General features: G+C 43.4%; 1 protein-coding gene across 21 annotated transcripts in view; it reads left to right on the top strand.

The window, feature by feature from the left end:
* PLEKHA6 (pleckstrin homology domain containing A6) overlaps positions 1–15,765 on the top strand; it is a 189,631-nt gene that overhangs the window by 66,682 nt on the left and 107,184 nt on the right. Inside the window, exon 1 of one of the 21 annotated variants that reach the window (XM_088673377.1) lies at positions 1,936–14,712. The exons of the other annotated variants lie outside the window; for them this stretch is intronic. The gene's annotated coding sequence lies outside the window, so the exon portion shown is untranslated. Of the gene's footprint in view, positions 1–1,935; positions 14,713–15,765 lie in introns of those variants that run through there. 21 annotated transcript variants of the gene reach the window in all.

Genomic DNA, 15,765 nt, shown 5'->3' with positions numbered 1-15,765 from the left:
TATGGCCCAAACCATGTTGGGATCTTGAAAGTTTTTGAGGAAGGAATGTGTTTTTTCCTTAAACTATTTAGACAGCAGAATTCCACTTCAGAAGTTTTGTAAAAAAAAATGTAAATCAGATCGTAGGGTTTGGGTGTGACGTCCTTGCCTTTTTACAAATGCCCCATCTAGGGGAGATGCTTGAACATTATTGCATTGAAGTTATGGAACATCTGGAATATGCTGAGCATATATGTTGGGTATTAGCCTAAAACCGCTTTAGAGCAGGATTATAGTCAATGGGAGCATTTGAGACTTAGTTGTAAATATAGCCAGGTTTTGAGTCATGTGGCTTTTATATCTTTATAAGTGAAAGGAACTCCTGGAATTCAGCTTTCTCAAATCAACAGTAAAAGTGTACTCTGTATGTTGAGTTGGTTTTTTTTTGGGGGGGGGGTATTCTGCTTCCAGAGCAAAGGGGTAAGGGGCTTTAATAAGCAGAGCCAGACCCTGCAGCATTCAAGAACAGTACTTCATCAGCCTTTATCTACCGTAAGTTTATCTAAGTTATGCTATTAACTAAGACCGGATATATAAAAGGGATCCCTTGTGCATATCCGCATATGACCGCTACAAAGCATCCATAAGTTGAACCAGGAAAGCTTTTGAATGTGCTTGTTCATGTGGTTTTCAGATGGCAGCAGGAAGGAGAGAGTGCCAATTTTCTCACTTGCATTTGCCAATTTAAAGACTGATTCATATGGCTGGTTTTTTTTTAACCTGCCAGCAATGGGATTGCCCTATTTGCAATGAAACTCATCCATGTTGCCATACTATAAACACCTGTCAGTGCCCTTGCAGGATTAACTGGCCCAACTAACTAGTTAAAATTAATAGTCCACTCAAGGTAGCTTCAGTCATGGCATCAACCTGTGAAGTTGTCATATGATTCAGCCCTAAATTCATAGGAGATGTTAGGATCGCAGTGTCGAGGATACACCCAGAGAATATAGCCACCCAGAGTGGCTGGGGCAACCTAGTCAGATGGGCAGGGGGCTACTGCTAATACATGTCTTTGAGACTTTACACCAGCCTTCCCCAAACTGGTGCTCTCCAGATGTTTTGGATTTCAGCTCCCATCTGCCCCAACCAGGCTGGCCAGTGGTCAGAGGTGATCAGAGTTATAGTCAAAAACATTTGGAGGGCACAAGGAGAAGGGGACGACAGAGGACGAGATGGTTGGATAGTGTTCTCAAAGTCACCAACATGAGTCTGACCAAACTGCGGGAGGCAGTGGAAGACAGGAGTGCCTGGCGTGCTCTGGTCCATGGGGTCACGAAGAGTCGGACACGACTGAACGACTAAACAACAACAGGTTAGGAAAGGCTTCTCTACCAAGCTGAAGGCAAAAGTGCACAGGGATTTATACAAGTAGCATATGCCATTTGTTTACTCCTGCCTGATACTGTTGTTGACAGGTAGAAAGCTCTGTGCAATGGCATGATTGATGAGTTCAGTATGCATGGAATCTGCAAGCATGTTGCTGCCTGCATTGGGTAGTAAAACAGCTGACAAGTAGAGTAATCTGGGATACTTTTCTAGAGATTATCTAAGCATTAGAAAAATACAGCTACAACCGGCCATAATCTAAAACCTGCTGGAAGAAGTGGCAATCTTTTGACACAAAGCAATAGGATACTTTGTGAATATGTTTGGGTTTGGGTTCATCCAGAGAGGCAAATGCATCACTAAGGAAGTTGACATGTAAAAAGAGGATACAGATGTGCACCTGCTAATTTAGAAATAAATTACCGCAGTGTAGCTTAAAACAGTGTTTCTCAACCAGTGTGCCTCCAGATGTTTTGGGACTACAACTCCCATCATTCCTGACCACTGGTCTTGCTAGCTAGGGATGATGGGAGTTGTAGTCCCAAAACATCTGGAGGCACACTGGTTGAGAAACACTGGCTTAAAAGCATAATACACCTCACCCTAGTGGGGAAGACTGTGCCCAAGTGGTGTGCTTGCCTAGTCTGCTCTTCAGCTGCTAACTGTGGATAGGCAACTTCAGGGCTCCAGCTCTGCCTTCCTACAGTTCTTTATCTTTAAACTGGACTAGGACTGGACAAATGCTCAGAACTCCTATCCCAGGCCTCTAGCTAGCTTCCAAACCCAACTCTCATCCTTTCTCCTTCTGAGCAAAGAAAGCTGAGCAGAGAGATGAGATTCAATACTTGGCGTAAAATGGCTTCAAGACTTTTTGCTCCTCCACAGCTGCACTGCAACAAACGATGCTACAGTTTGGTGCTTCCGGCCCTGGTTTTCAGAGGAACCGCTTTATCTTCCTTCTTGGAATTTGCATAGGATTTAGCTTTGCCAAGGACAAAATGAAGTAAAAGCAAGGGCAGTGAAATGTCCAGCAGCTGGTTGAAGTGTGACTGTGCTACAAAAGGCCGAGATCAGCAGCTTAGCTGCGAACATTGCAAAACTTCCTTCTTTCCCTTTATTGAGGATGTCCCCATCTTTCCAGGAAAAGGTGGAATCACCTATGCAGTGGGATACATGAATGCACAGATTCCTCCATGTTCTGGGGTATTTAGGCAGAGAGCTAGCAAGATGCTAATAAAAGAGCTGACAAAGAGCAGTAAAATCCTGCTAGTTGCTATAAGAAACAGCTCTCCTGGGAAATTTAAAATCTGCTGTATTAACTTTGCCTAAATCTCCAGGGTTGACACTTCCCATTCTGTCTGAGACTGGGGGGTGGGGTGGGGTGGAGGAATGAAAACCTTAGTTCTAGTTGTCTCTGGTGCTTTTATTTGGAATCTGTTCCAGTAATCTGTTTATGTCTTAAATTCTGCAATGTCCCTATGCTCCTATGGCACTTGGGTGAAACTCTTGCCCTTGCTCCACAGATGCTGATGCATCAATACTTGTACCGGTAGCATCTTTGCAGTGCAAATGCCTTGTTTTGACAGTTTCTCTGCTTTTGAACTTACCCCAGCTTTCAAAGCAAGCCATGGCAAGGATATTCTGATGCTAATGTTCTCAGTGAAAAAGCTGGTGTAGCACAAATGCTAGCAAACGCTCAGGTGCTCCTGTCATGCTGGTGGGATATCGGTGGTGATGTTTGGTAGATGGTTTGGCTTTCAAAATTTTGCTCTCTCGTTGTGCCTTTCAAACAACTACAGTCTGCTTTATTGTTTATCGACTAGCTTCTTCATAGTATTAGCCTGGCTTTTCTTGATTGGCCGCCTGGCACTACCTTTCCTAGAAGAGCCACTACATCTCAACATCTCTGCCTCACCCTCTGCCCCCAGTTGACACAACTTCACTCTGCTTTGTGAAAATGGGTGCTTTTTGTATCTTTAGTTAGAGAAAATTATTGCCCTTTTCCTCTCTCTTTATATTTTTTTTAATTGCATTTTTGTTTATTCGAGGTTTGGTTGATTTGCACACCCATCTTTGGTTGCTCAGTTCCCTTGAGATACACACACACACACACACACACACACACACAGAGAGAGAGTGTGTGTGTATATATATGAATATTTTATGATTTACTACACTCAGTAAACAATATACATGTTCTAACAGTGTTGAAAACATCAATATTTAAAGTTGATGTTTGAAGATTTTATATAAGCAAACTATTTTGCTATTACAAAGCTGCAATAAATATTATAAATGGATAAAATCTATATTTATATTTTTATAGGACCTTATTTTAACTAGCTTTTCCACTATGGAGTGTGTTGACTGGAGAGCAGAGCCTCAGGCTGGGCTGCAAACTGAGCATCCTGCCAAGAACTATTACACCCTGAGCCACACTTGCTTGGGGATCACAGCTCTTTGGATTGGGAGGCAAGGTGCCAAGGATCTGGCTGAGGTTTAAATTGCGCATTGTGAGCCCAGGTTTTCCCAAACTCAGAAGATGGGAGAGATTTCCTGTTTAATAAGGTGTATTGCATGTTTAACACTGTCCATGAAAGGGTAGCAGACAGACTTTACCTTTCAGCTGGCAAATATACAGGAGATGATGAAATAAGCAAGGAATGTTCCTGGGAGGTAAAGCAGGTTGAAGGTCAGTTGCCTTAGGAACAGGAAGCACTTAACTGGAGCCAAAGAAAGGTAGCATGAAAAGGTAGCATGAAACAGTGTCACTAAAGTACAAAGCCTTGTTTAAAGGAAAGTACCTAGTGCAAGATGGGACTGAATTTTCCAGTAGGGTGGAATTGGGTAGCAAACAGATTTAGCCATCATTCAGATTTGTTGTTCCTGTTGTTGGCATCCATCTGTCTCGAGAGACAACGGAGTGTGCCTCTGTGGATGAAGTCAAACCACTGCATTAGCAGCACCGGAGTGACTTTCCAGGGGTGCAAGTTTGGGCAGTGTGTATGGACGTCATGGGCTGCCCAGACAACAAGATCCTCCTCTCAGGCTCACTGATGTGGTCTAAAGGAAAGCAGACAATATGTTGGGCACCAGTTTGCTGCAGGAGTTGCCAGAAAGAGGCATACAAGGCTTCATCCAACCATCTTAGGGACTCCACTTCCTTATTTGTGTAGGGTTTACTCCTTAACCTTTTCTTCTCTTAAATATATCTCACAAGCCAGTAAAGGTCTAGAACCAGAGTTTTCCTTCTTCTAAATGTGCCACCATCCAGATCCCCTCACTTTCCTCTACCACACATGCAGAAAACGCCTTATTGGCTGTTGGGCCCCACTATTGCTCTCATCCGCTCAATCTGTCAGAGCCTGTCTTTGCATACAGAAGTCCCTAACTCACCAAGGGTTTGAGACCCACCGGTTACCTTCACCTGGTTTAGCCAGCCAGTCAAAGCCATTCCTGGAGTGTGGCTGCTATCACATGCTGACAGCTTCTAGGAGCCACAGGTGACAGCTGAGTGCCAGGGTGGGGACCAAAGGGTTGTTGTTGTTGTTGTTGTTTTATTGTTCTATTTGGTGTCTATTTTTAAACACACCTGAATAGCTTCAAAGGAAGATACATCTTATTCTTTCCATTTAAATGGGCAAAGCACTCCCTTGCACTTCAACAGCCTCCAGCATTTGATTGCAACAGAATCCATTAAAATGTCAGCCAAACTATTTAGTGATGAGCAGATGGGGCAGTACATAGAATCTCAAAAGCAGGCCTCCTGAATAAGTGACCCTGGGCCTTTTAGTTCTAAGGCATGTATGTGAGGCAATTTGCAAGCCATCCCACACCCTCTGCACGCAGAATGTGCCACAAGACCTACCATAGTAATTGAGATTTTATCAGAGTCCGTCCAACTTTAATAGTGTTGTAGCAGCAGCTGCCTCTATGATCTCATCTATAAAATGGACTTGACGATATACTGTTGTTTTAAATGAAACTAGGTTCCAGCTAGTCATTTGTATGTGAGTGCTCTTGTAATCCACTTCAGGAGTGTTTTGCATGGAATGCTGCTCTGCATTCAATCTATGGAACATTTCAAGTGTTAACACCGATGCGGAAGCCATTTGGATTTGTGTTGTACTGTAAATCACCTCAGATGCCTCAAGGAAAGTGACTCATAAATGAAAGAAGAAGAATAATTTCCACAAAGGGCATGAAAATTGGCATTGGCATTTCCCTGATCTGTTATTCAAATGCAAAACTTGGAACATTGTTCTATCCTGCATTAGTAGCAAATCAGATATTTGTAGATATAATTTGAGAAACAACATGGAGAGGTGCAGGGTGGATCGTTCCTTAGCTCTGTGGGCTGCCTCACACATTAAGTTGCAGCTTTTCCCCAGCGTTAGGGGAGTTGTGGCCAATAACTCCCATTTCCTGAGTGAATGCTCTGGCATATGTTAGTCAAGTCTATGCATTACATGTTTAAGGTGTGCATGCCAAATTTTTCATGTATATGTCATATGTTGAAACTGTCTGCGGGTCAACAGTTGAAGCCATGTTATAGTGGGCTTGGAGAGACCTTTCCTCTCCTTCCTTACACTTTCAGTTCTCCTTTTGTTCAATAGTCAAGCTGCCTGAAGAAGAAAACTGGGGATGCTGGAGAAGAGTGGAATGAAACACACACACACACTCTCTCTCTCTCACACACACACACTCACTGGGGGTGGGGTATCTTTCATTTGGGAACCAAGTAGGCCCTGTTGCAAAAGGTAAAGTCAGATCCCATTCACAGAGGGAGTTGTAAGCTGCTTGTCTGATGCGAGCAAGCCAGACATGCTCAAGGCATTCTCCTTGGCAGCAGGGAAGCTGGATTGGAGGGAGGAGGAGGAGAAGGGAAGGGAAAAGAGAAGCCAGGGTATTTCAGCAATGCACATAACACTCACTGCTGTGGAGGTCAGCGCCTGGACACAGCTCTTATGGCAGCCGATGGAATGTAAAGGGCTGGGCTTTGCAGCGGGAAGAAAGCAGAGGAACTTTGATTCTTCGTAATTAAAACAAACCCAGCAGCCGCAGAGAATCAGCCACAGTTCTCTTAAATGCTCTTTGCTCCAGGCAGCTTCTGGGGAGGGGATTTCACAGTCCATCTGTCTCCTCTGGGTCATTCTGGTGCTGCTCAGTACCAGCCAACCCAGAAGTGTAATTCCTTCTGTAAAAGTGGGATGCAGTTTGATTTCCCTCCTTGCCTTGTGCACAAGATTACACTCTTGCACCCTTGACAAAACACAGGTCTATCCCTGTGCATTTCAGTATCAGTCCCAGGCTTTTCATGTTCTTCTAGTATCATAGAGTTGGAAGGGACCCTGAGGACCATCTAGTTCAACCCCCTGCAATGCAGGAATAGGCAGCTGTCCCTTATGGATATTGAGCCTCTAATCCTTGTTAAAAACAAACTGTGGCTTAATGAGAACAAGCAGGGAGTTATTGTCACTGAAAGTTCTTGCGCTGGTTCTCCCCACTGCTGCTACACTATTGAGAAACAAGTCCGTGTCTGGCCTGTTGTGATATCTAAGCCTGGGAGCTGTAACCAAGGTTTATTCTTGGCTTGCTGCTCATGGTTGGGTGTTTTTGTTTTTTTTGGAGAGAGAGAAACAAACCATGTGCCGGGGTGCAGACATCCTGACAAGCCAGACTCTAGGCTGTTTGCTGACAGCATGGCGCATGAGGAGTGAAGCGAGAACTTTTCTGCAGCATCCACTGGCACACTGTACATTCACATTAAACTGTGGCTTCCTTTTCAATAAAGTTTCTTTTACCTGCAGACCAGGCCCCTCTGTTCAATGGGGCGTACACCCAGAATTGCAGCCAGGAATTAGCTAATCCAGAATGATTATCACCTTCTGCTCACAGACTCTTCCGGCTTCTGTGCTTTGAAAACATGAAAGAAATCTACCCTTATATCAACTAAAGCCACTGGGTCTATTCCTAAGTATGACTAATTATAGATCCAACTCTATAATGACACATGCTTTGCTGTGTTACAGGGCAGCTTTATTCACTAAGGGTCTTATTAGTAATCTGCCTTAAAATAAGACCAAAATTGTTATGTGCACATTCGAGGGTGGTGGCTAAAGAAGGAATGCATCACCCGGGGGAAACCAGAGGTCACAGATCTGCATCATATTTGCCTATGTTTGGTGTTAAGTCATACATAATTTACTATAATTTAGATAGAAATACAATCAATCTCCCTATTGTGTTCATTCATGGTTTTTACCTCTTTTGTTAGCCATCTCGAGCTTCTTAGGGGAAGGGTGGAATACAAATAAACAATTGGGAAGGTGGCCACCTGGTGACCTGTGATGGTTTCAGTCTGTTCTCCAGGTGTTCACTGTTGATGGGCAACATCCAGACCTCTGCTCTCCTCCTTAAGCTTTTTTAGTTTCAAACCAAATGGGGGGGTTGTATGCAATGAAGCTGATAGCAACAAGTGCCATGGGACTTCCTTCCCCTCTCTCTGTGTTCTTCCCCCACTCTTTGGGGTTTCCTCCCAGCTCTCTGGAGCAGAAGTACTTGAGGGAGGCAAGATGCAAGGAGATGGAGGAAAAGTCATCCTGCTGCACAGGCAGAAGTTCTTGCACTAACAAGATGCTTTCAAATAGAGGACTGTCCTTAGACTGCCCTTCCAAATAGAGGGGTGTTCTCTGTAATATAGGGTGCCTGGCCACCTCAGTACAGTGAAATGCTCAGCAGGAGAGGCTGTCCTCTCTGGAATATCAATATCCCCTAGAACAGTAGTAGACAGACTTGAAGATTGTGGGATCTTCTTTGTGGTTTTTGGTTTGAACCGCCAGGTCTCAAGTGGTTCAAAAGGCATATGCTTGGAATTAAAAGAAGTCTGAGTCTGAGAATTTGGTTTGAACTGTGGGTTTTATGGGTGTTGTGTAATTTACATGGGCCTGCTTTTGTTTTTGTTTTAAGGCAAATTGGAAGCTATACGCTGGCTCCCTCGGCCAATAATGCGAGATGAGCGCGCAACCCCAGAGTCGGTTACGACTGGACCTAATGGTCAGGGGTCCCTTTACCTTTACCTTTTATGACTACTCATTATGGAGAAGGATCTGCCTATGTGCAATATAACATATATAATTTCTCACAATGCCTGAATCTATCCATCTACCCTACATGCCTCTACTGTTACTTTCTTTTAGAGAACAAGTCGATCCCATACAATATCTCTGTATTGGAGTTATGCACTCAAAAGCAGCCGTCCATGACATGTCCAGATAATACGGTAATTCTTGCATGCATGTGAAAACAAGCGCTGAAAGCCATACATGTGGGAAACCCCATTTGTAAAACCTTTGAGAGACAGGGTATGAACTACAATTGTATTTGATCTTTATTATTTCATCTATGAATTGCTTCTCATGAAACATTCCCAAGTGATTAACAGCAGAAACACCAGCAACAGAAACATATATAAATACAATTTCCAGTTCAGTGGAGATATGGACAGGGATGAAATAAAATCTCCATTTAAAAGGCTTCCATAGGTATTGAAAATATAATGGAGATGGCACCTGTCTGCTATGGAATGGGAGACTGTTTCAAAGGGCCTCATTCCAACTTGTAGAGAGTGGGCCTTCTGATGAGTTGGTAAATAAATTTTTAATATTTTTTTCAAAAACAATAATCAATAAAATAAGAATATAAAAATTAACCATCACCTAACATTTATGATTCTAATAAAAAATCTTACTATTTTACAAACCTTCTTTTGAGGTTCTTGTAACCTCAAAACTTCCTTCCACCCCCTTCTACTGGTTCTTTACATCTTACATAATTCACTGCACTTTGTTATCATTTTTATCCACTTGTTACACCTTTAAATTCTCTAATTCTTTACTACTCACAAGTGCTTAAACTAAACCTGCCAATGTACCAACTCGTTTACAGTATTTCTGCACATACACAATAAATTTTCCCCATTCTTTTTTAAACTTCTCATTGTCAAAGTTTCTGAGTTTTGTCGTCAATTTTGCCATTTCTGCATAGTCCATAAGTTTTATTTGCCATTCTTCTATTGTTGGCAACTGTTCTTCTTTCCATCTCTGGGCTACATAAATAATTTATTCTGTTCTTTGGGAATTACTGTTCCCAGGGGTGTAGGAAAGGGGGGGGCGGAGGGGCGGTTCATCCCGGGTACCACTCTGGGAGGGGTGACAAGATGGCCACTGCCTCCTCCCCATTTGTAGAGTGGCCGAGGTTGTGTGCAGTCCATATGTGCGCCGCACATGCGCAGTCCGTACGAACTGCAACTTGCATGGCGTCCATACGAGCTGCTGCACATGCGCACTCCATACGGGATGCCACTTGTGTGGCAGCCCATACGGACACCCTGCAAGTGGCAGCCTGTACAAGTGCCGCGCATGAGCGGCAACCCATATGGACTGGGCATGTGTGGCATTCCGTACGGAGTGTGCATACGTGGGATGCCACACATGCTCAGTCTGTATGGGCGGCGCTGCCCCGGGTGCCGGAGAGGGTTCCTCTGCCACTGACTGTTCCTACTACACCTAGTAGAAAAGCTTCTGGTTTCTTTGCAAAAATTAGTTTAAACATTTTCTTCAATTCATTGTATATCATTTCCCAGAAGCTTTTAATAAACTTGCATCCCCACCACATATGACAGGGTGTAGGGTGGTTAGGTGGAAAAAGGATAGTTGTATAAAAGATGGAATTGTAAGATGTGCACCTATCCATCTTGTTTCACTATTTATTTCTCTTCCATAAAAAACTGCTATGGTGCTTTTAAAAAGTACAGTTTATTCATTATGTAAGTTTTACGGCTTCAGGTTTATTTATTTACTTAGACAATTTATATATCTCTTAACTACGATTGTCTAGAAGCAGTGTACAAAGAATGTAATACAATGAAAATAAACATATTTTAAAACAATAAAAAATAAGCCAGGAAGCTATGTTTGTTTGTTTTAGTAGGACTGTCTTGAATTTGAAGATTTGCTTCACTTGCAAACAAGGTCAGGGACACTCCAATCCAAACATAGTAACTGTTACACCCATTAAGAACAATGATAGATAATATGTGTAGAGAACTCTGTGATCTAATAGGACTTTTCCTTCCTAAGCCACTCTAAGCCTGTAATGAAAGCTAAGTCTGCATGAGGGTCAGTGTGCAACAGATTTTATGTTTCTACACTGAGCACTGGTGAAAGGGTTTGAAGTACTTCTAAAAGGGGCCGTAGTTTGTGAAATTAAGGGTTAGACTAGTTGTCCAATGAACTACACCTCAAAGGATGGCTGCATCACTCAACAGAGACACAAATAATGGGCAGAGCCAATTTCTTGCAGTCAGTGCTAACAAATAAATACAATGTTTAATGAATCCTTTCTTCTTCTTGCGCCATCTGACTTTGTCCTTTCACTGTTTTTCTGTCAAGTGAACTGACTGTTTATGCCACAAATTTCTACTGATTATGGGGAGGCGATAGTATGAACAGATTAGTCCTTACCCTGGAGCTTGAAGATCTGGCTTTGTTCTCTGCTCTTAACAGTGTGTGATCTTGGCTAGGTGTTTCAGGGTGGGGCTGCACAGGAAGTTTCCCACAATCCAGGTTTACACTTCAGCGAATATCTCCAAGTGCAGGAAGCACTCTCTGGGAAAACAAGGCATGATTTCTCATTGCTAAAATGTCACCTTCATTTTTCAGAGTTTCCAATAGGCAGAGAATCTGGAAAGACAGCAGTATCGTGATGCTTACTGCCCTTGGGTGCATTGAACTGGTATACCTACAACTTGGGGGGGAAAACCCACTTTGATGCAGAAGTGCTTTCAGTGACTCTCAGCACCTGCAAACATGTTACCTCGTGTCATGGAGCAAAGATACCTGGGACTGTTGTACGTTGATAGCATCTGAATTCCTGTGCAAAGTAAATTTACAAGTTTATGTACAGATTTTCTATTGGTTTCATATCCACTGACATTTAGATCCTATTAATCATGCCCAGGGCTTTTTTTTCAGGGGGAACTTGCCATAACTCAGTTCCAGCACCTTTCAGGGGGACGCCATTGCCATTATAAGAGAACAAGGGAGGCGTTCATGGGGAGTTCTGGCACCTCTTTTTCTAGAAAAATAGCACTGATCATACTCCAGATTTTTCATGGGAACACCCACTGGAAGAGACAAGTAGGTTAGACATTTTCCTCTGCAACACCATTGCAATACAAGATCAGGAAGGTCCTCTATAGAGTTGAAACAACATAGTAGTTAAGAGCTACTGTGAGTTGGTGATGCGCAGTTTACTTCTGGAAACTCACTGAGTGGAGTTGGGTAAGCCCCACTACCTATTTAACCTCATCTCTCATGTGTGTCTACCTTACAGGGTTGTAGGATTACTGAGGTAATAGAGTGTGAGGTGTTCTGCACTCTTAAATGCACTCTATAATTCTGAAACATATCATACTGTACTATTACACCCCTGAGCATGAATTCTGTCTGCATTGGCGCAGCCTCCCTCTGTCCAGAGATTTGGGGAAACTTTCCCTGTCCTTCTGGCAGTGTTTACAAAGTTTTAGCCTCTCTTTGTCCTCTGGCCTCCTGGGCGGTGGGGCTTGTGGCTGGGCTGTGGGCCAGGAGCTGATCTGACACATGGAAGCGGGATTTATGGGATCCTGCTTTGATTCCAGCTCAAGGGGCATGTAGGGCTGAAGCTGGGAGAGGCGTAGCATTTTGGTCAGTGGCAGGGAGAAGGGTGAGAGCATCCAGCTGCTGCTTCTCCTCCTCCTGCTGCCATACTCTCCTTTGATGCTTTTAAGAACTTTTTTGGATGCTTGTTTCTCCAAATGAGGACTGGCAGGCCGGCTGAAAAATGCATGCAAAGCCCGCCCACACACTTCTGGTAGGAAGAACACTTTGATTCCGTTGTGGCAACTCGCCCCGTTAGTTCAACCCAGGGCTCCTCCCTTCTTTTCTCTGCTGATGCATCTCAGCCTGGTCTTGTGATTTCTGCTGCTGTCATCGCAAGTTTTCTGTAGTTGTTTCTTCTTGTTTCTGTAGTTGTCCACAGTCTCATTTTTCTTCTTCTGGACTTGGAGACCTGTATGTCCAGCTCCACACCTGCATGCACATGTATGTGCGCGCGTACACACACACAGACAGTTTTTCCAGCCCCATAGCCTTCAAAGCAGCTCCTTGATTTCAATTCTGCCAAGTGCTTTATCTTGCAATTATTACACATGTCTGCATCAGTCTTCCTGAACACCAATCTGAAGCTCTCTTTAGTCCAAGCCCTGTGGCTCCCATTCAGTTAACACCTCTGCTGGTTATGCCTGCATTCCCTAGGGGTTGGACTAAATGACCCTTTGAGCCCCTTCCAAATGGTTGTATGATCAGCCTCTGTTGTGAATGCCAGCTTATTGGAAGCTTATTGGGCATTTCCGGTTAGTTAAAATGTTGACTAGGTGCCCCAAAGTCATGGTCAGGTTTGCCATATTGCTGTTTCCAATGAAAACAAGCAGTGTACCACTGAGCACTTTTTAGTTTGGGACCTAGCATTGCCCTGAGATGTGCTCCCTAAAGGGAGATATGCAAGGAGAGGATGTCATTTTGAGTGTAATTACTCATTTTGCATATAGTACATGTGTAGCCTTAGCGATGGGAGCATGTGTGTACCATTGAATGTACCATTGAAGGTGGTTTTATATTCTGATTTTGTTCTGTCAACTACCTTGAAACTTTCAGGTATAGGGCAGTACAGTGGTACCTCTGGTTATGAACCTAATTCGTTCCAGAGATCCATTCTTAACCTGAAACTGTTCTTAACCTGAGGTACCATTTTAGCTAATGGGGCCTCCTGCTGCCGCCAGCATGCGATTTCTGTTCTCATCCTGAGGTAAAGTTCTTAACCCGAGGTACTACTTCAACTGTACCTTTCAGAGCCAGTGTGGTGTAGTGGTTAAGAGCGGTAGACTCGTAATCTGGGGAACTGGGTTTGCGTCTCCGCTCCTCCACATGCAGCTGCTGGGTGACCTTGGGCTAGTCACACTTCTCTGAAGTCTCTCAGCCCCACTCACCTCACAGAGTGTTTGTTGTGGTGGAGGAAGGGAAAGGAGAATGTTAGCTGCTTTGAGACTCCTTCGGGTAGTGATAAAGTGGGATATCAAATCCAAACTCTTCTTCCAGGTTAGCGGAGTTTGTAACCTGAAGTGTTTGCAACCCGAGGTGTTTGTAACCCGAGGTACCACTGTATATAAATTCAATCAATAAAATAATAATAATAATGCCACAACAGAAGAAGCTTCCAATGTGACCACTGTACTCAGCGCTCAGAATTCTCTGCAGTGGCTCCTTAGGATTTCAGACTAATGGCTTTCCCAGCCCTACCTGAAAATGCCTGGGGTTGAATTTGGGTCCATCTGAGTGCAAGGCAGATCCTGTACCGCTTAGCTTGGGCCCTTTTTACTGGTACTCTGTGACCTCTGGAAAAGTGTTGCAAGAGGTTTATGGCAACCTGCCTTGCATTCTGTATGGTTGCAAATTAAACAAAAGTGGTAAACCACAAAGATATGGAAGTCTTTATGTTTCATGTTGAAGATGGTTTGAGTCCAAAGCGTTTCGAGCCAGAAACAGCCTTCTTCTGGAGAGACATTAGAAAGATGATTAAAATATCTCTGTCGGTCCCTACTAACAGATGCGTACCCATGTCACACACAAGAGTTCATTAGCAAGAGTGGTGCTAGGAGGAGTTTGCCGGAGACACATGCAATTCACCAGCTGCTTCCAGTTGTGCTGGTAAAAAGGAAGTGGAATATCTGAAGGGAAAATATTTGTATACACTGCAACTAAAGAAAGTGCATCATAATTTCAATCTCTCTCTCAAAAACAATAAATGGAACAGCTGTATGAGACTCCGTAGATCTTGGCCAAGTTACTCTTCTTCCACAGATCACTTTTCCAACAGTGCCCTGCCTTGTAGGGGCGTGGTGAGAATAAATATTTAGCAGCGTGAGTGGGCAGATGCTTAGATGTTATGGTAATAGGGCCAAATAAATAATTTTATAGCTGACTTTCCTCTTCTCAGTCACCAGGGAGGCCTATAAAATGTGTTTACTGACAAACTCTGAAGCTGTTTTTTTGTGTGAAAGGGCTTTGGTTTTACAATCCTGTTTCAGGCAGGATCGTTCTTGGTATCTGCAGTTTGTCCAGCTCCTGCAGTTCCAGTTTTTGTCTGCTGTGGGTTCTAATTCAGGTGTATGCAGTTTTCAGCTTAATCACCTGAGTAAAGCTTAAGTGGATTCTGAAAACTTTAATAGTTTTTATTCTGGACAAGGAGGTAGGTCTTCTAAAACGGTTGCTATTGTTGTTGTTTTTGTCAGTTATGTAAACACTGACTAAAATTGGCAAAAGGCTTTCTTTATTTCTATATTTTGTTTGCTTTTTTTTAAAAGAACAACAACATATTTTTATTAAAGATTTCTTGGTTTACAAAAGTATGTGCAATGTCTCTTTTTTCAAGTTACATTTTCTACAGATCAGTTTCATTTGTTGAGACATTAGTGTTACCGGCTTAGGAAGAAAAGGGGGAAAGCGTTGGGAGGGGGGAATGGTGAGTGGGGGTTGAGTCGGGCGGCGATGTTTCTATTTTACTTAATGTATGTGCGGGGTTTTGTGCCAGCATCGCTTGTGCAGGTTCTCTTTACTATTCGCTTGTGTTCCTTTGGTGGAGAGAGAGGTTGGGGTTGGCCTAGGGTGTGGTTGTTTGTTTGTGACTGGCTGTGGTGAACTTTGTTTTCATGTGAGTAGGGTGTGTGTGTGTTTTTGAATCAGGTTAGCCAGATTGATTCATATGCTGTTGGTGGATTCTTGTCGTCGTCTTGTTGGGCTGTGTATGTGATATAGGGGAGCCATACCGGGGTGAAAGCGTCTTCTTCCATTTGTCCCCGTGTCAGTTTCAGTTTGTTGGTCAGTTTCTCTAATAAGGATGTTTCCCATACTATTTGGTACCATTGGTCCGTGCTTACTCCTGACAGGTCTCTCCAGTGTGTGGCTATGATGTTTCTGGCTGCTGAGAGTAGGTGGGTTATGAGCTCTTTACGATGTGAGCAGGCATTATTATCTTGGAAGGTGTTTAGTAGGGCCAGTTCTGAGGTGACTTCTAAAACTTATTGTTTTTGTATTCCCAGTGTACAGATGGGAAACTGTCTTCTGAGATGAAGGTTAACAGGTGCATGCCCCAGGTTCAGCTCCTGTATCCCTAGAAAGGGCTGAAAAAGAGTCCCTGTTTGAACCTTGCAGAGTTACTGCCACTTAGACAATACTAAGGTAGATGAACCAACATACAATATATGACAGCTTTGTGTGTCTGTCCTTCCCTATGAGATTTGTT

Source organism: Zootoca vivipara, chromosome 7 (genome assembly GCF_965207765.1).
Source record: "Zootoca vivipara chromosome 7, rZooViv2.hap1.1, whole genome shotgun sequence".
NCBI classification, from domain to species: Eukaryota; Metazoa; Chordata; class Lepidosauria; order Squamata; family Lacertidae; genus Zootoca; species Zootoca vivipara.
This window is presented reverse-complemented; position numbering and strand designations above follow the sequence as displayed.